The sequence below is a fragment of the Dasypus novemcinctus genome, chromosome 1, assembly GCF_030445035.2.
Source record: "Dasypus novemcinctus isolate mDasNov1 chromosome 1, mDasNov1.1.hap2, whole genome shotgun sequence".
NCBI lineage: Eukaryota > Metazoa > Chordata > Mammalia > Cingulata > Dasypodidae > Dasypus > Dasypus novemcinctus.
In genome coordinates, this window is record NC_080673.1 from 143,293,386 (window position 1) to 143,297,022 (window position 3,637).

The 3,637-nt window shown below is 36.6% G+C and overlaps 1 pseudogene; it reads right to left on the minus strand.

Annotated features, from left to right (window-relative positions):
* Positions 1-342: 342 nt before the first annotated feature.
* LOC101440842 (peroxiredoxin-6 pseudogene) lies at positions 343-1,016 on the minus strand (annotated as a pseudogene).
* Between the last annotated feature and the right edge of the window lie 2,621 nt (positions 1,017-3,637).

Below are 3,637 nucleotides of genomic sequence, written 5' to 3' on the forward strand. Positions count from 1 at the left end.
GATGGAGCGAAACAGCCTTTCTCAACCATCAATGACTTGCTGATCACAAATCCTGGCATAGATACCAGTCCCAAATACAGAATATATTTCAGAGAGAGCTAGCAGGGTTCTGAGATATTTGAACAGAATAGAAATCTGGTGAAGGCACAGAGTAAAGAATCCCAAGAAATTTTTGGTGCCATTTTCATTTAATAAGCCAGTAGTATAGCAACCTAAAGACCTTGGCTGTGATCACACCAGGATGTTTTTATGGAATTGCTGCAGGAAAACATGATTGGCAGATGGCATCCTCTGGTTCACTGTTGTAAGTGAACAGCTCCAACAAGGACTTCCTGGAGAAATTTAAGGCTGGGGAGTGTAGCGGAGGTATTTCTTGCCAGATGTGAGCTCTTTCGTAAAGACACCTTTAGGGAAAAGGCTTTTGGCTTCCACTTCAGGGATGATCGGAAGGACCATCACACTGTCTCCATTCTTCCGAACAACTGGGGCAGCAACCCTCTTTTCTGCCGTCAGCTGGAGAGAAATAACTACTTTGAGAATCTCATCAAAGTTCCTTCCAGTGGAAGCTGGATAGAGGATAGACAGCTTCAGTTTTTGATCAGGACCAAAAATAAACACCACACGAGCTGTCACAGGCATGCCCTTTTCGTCCTTATCTGCTGTGTCCAGCATTACCAACAGAATGGCAAGGTGCCGATTTCTATCATCGACGATGAGAAAAGGTAATGTTTCTGTGGGCGCCTCACCGTTGTAGGCACTGATATCCTTGCTCCAGGCAAGATGGTCTTCCACACTGTCTATTGAAAGGGCAATCAACTGAACATTCCTCTTGGCAAATTCTGGTGCTAGCTTGGCACCTCTGCCAAGCTCCGTAGTGCACACTGGCGTAAAATCCCGAGGGTGGGAGAAGAGAGTGCCCCATGAGTCTCCCAGATAGTCGTGGAAACGGAGGCGGTCGACGGTGGTATTGGCCTGGAAATTGGGGGCCTCCTCCCCAGCAGCAGACCTCCGGGCATGGCGGCAGCCGTGACGCGGCAGGGCGACACACGCAGCTGTCAGCCCGGCCGGCTGGCTCTGGCACGCAAACCCTAAATGCATTTTTCAAAAACCTTGATGCAATGCAATTACAATGTATTTGCTTATTTGCAATGATATGTAAATTTGCTCCGCATAATATAAGCATATTACTATACTAACAATTTATTTGTACTTACAGGATTTATAGAATTAATATATACATAATATTAGCTGCATTAGGCAGCACATTGCTGCCTACAAAGCATAACAACATAGACCATATGAAAAAGTCTAGAGATTCTCCAATGTATTTCCCAGATTCATCATTCAAACTTATTTCACAGTGTAAGTGTCTGTGGTTTTAAACCCATGAAAAATAACCATGCTTTTCTCTTGGCAAAACTGTGGCAAGTATACTACTTTTTAGATATAAAATTATCAATGAATTCATATTCAAATTAGTGTATGCATAATTTGCAAAAATAGCATTTCAAATGAATACTATTTCCAGCCATTGAACTATTGTTATTTAATTTAGGCTTTCTTCATTTAGGAGAATAATCAGTCAATCATTTTATAGGCACAAAATTTAAGAAAGGAAATTATGCTGCATCTAACCATTGACTTGGAAATTTTCCTAAGGTTTATTGGGAATTAGAACATAAACACTTGCACCCACCAGGTATGCTTTATCTAGACCAAATATGCAACTACTAGACTTTCGGGATTAACGTAACAGTTTTATTATTTAAAGTGTAGAAGTTCAATGTATCCTAATTGCATTCTTGGCTCTGAAGTCTTTAAAATTTTTGTTAACTTGGAGTGTCATCTGAGGAGAAGGGCACTGAAAATAGAAAGGCAGCTTAAAACTGAGGGAGAAACTTTTGTTTGAAAATATTGTTTGACTTTACTTTGTAAAGGACATCTTGAAGTTATCATTGGGATTGTTTGAATGTTGCCTATGACAGAAACCATAAGAGTCCTCACCCATGTGTAGAATTCAAACTCAATTTCTTGCACTGGAGTAAAACAGTTCCAATGCATTCTTACCTCTTTTCCTGTCTTTTTAAAAATTTGTTGTTGTTTTTAATTTTATTTTTAATCTTTTGATGAGAGTGAAAACAGTGGATTTCTAATTTATAAAAGGAGAAAATTAAATAGAAATCTTCATTGTATTATGGATTATACATTATGTAATATTACATTGCATTCAGATGAATAAATAAAAGTCTTCAATAGTGTCACTATTGTTATGCCTTACATGGAGCAAATAGATCTAAGTATTATAACAAATTATATTTTATTTTATTATTCTTAAATTACTCTTAGCCATAAAATATCTATATGCAAAAGAAAACATTATTTGTATCAGTTTTAGCACTATATTTTTGTATTAAAAAATCTTCAACTTTTTAAAATCTTGCAGCATAAGAGCTAAAAATTGAATGGAACCAGTAATAAAAAATCTTTAGTGAGACATGCATTTTATTGGCTCTTGTAACCACATATGTCTGAAAATATGCCTCATTCTTAGATATTCCAGATTGTTTTCTTCTGTTCTTTCATTTATATGGTAAAATATGATTGTCCTGCTTTCCTGATTTTAAATAATATTATTCTACGCATATTCAAAGATTGACTGAAAACTTTTCATCAGAATTCTGAATTTCAAAGAGAAATACTTTGACTGCTCCACTTGGATCATATGCCCAGCTATGGCATAATAAGATAATGACAGGAAGGACAAGTTTGTAAAATACACACATGCCTATCAAGGTCCATCTCTGTATTTCTGAGGTCAGATCACAGAAGATGGTGTTTTAGTTTTCTGATTGCCAAAGCAAATATTATGTAATGGGTTGCCTTAAACAACAGGAATTTATTGGCTCACGGATGATGCTAGGAGAAGTCCAAATTGAGGCATCATCAAGGTCATGCTTTTTCTTGCCAAAGACTGGCATATAGGATTGGCTGCTGGTGATCTTTTTTCTTCGGTTTCTCTATCACTTAGCAATGCATATGGTGACCTTTCCTAGGCTCTCCCTTCTCTTCTGGGTTCCACTGACTTTCAGCTTCTGGATGTCCCTTCTGTGGCTTTATTTCTATCTGAATTTGATTCCACACATAAAGAACTACTGCAACAGTATTTAGGTCCATCCTGATAGAGTTGGGCTGCAACTTAATTGAAGTTATCTCATCAAAATGTCCAACAACAAATGGTTCACACCCACAGAAATGAATTAAGTTTGATAACGTTTTTCTGGAGTACAAAGCTCCAAACCTCCACAGATTGGAAGTTGATAAATGAATTTGGGAGATGTATAAATATTATTAAATAGCAAATAAAATTTACAATTTTTATATTAAAATGCAGTGATTAAAAAAACAGTATCTGAGAAACAAAAATGGATTTTACATGTTTAATTTTATATTCATTTGTGTTCTATATATAGCATGAGGGCATAAAGTAGAAAGTTTTTGATATTTCTAAGTTTCATGGAGTTTTAAAGCATTGACATAAAGATTTACAACTTCAACTGAGAAGCAGCCATTCAAAAACGCAGTTGTATCTTTGTGGGTAAGAGTGAGAATTATGTGCTTAGATAACCTAGATCAGAAT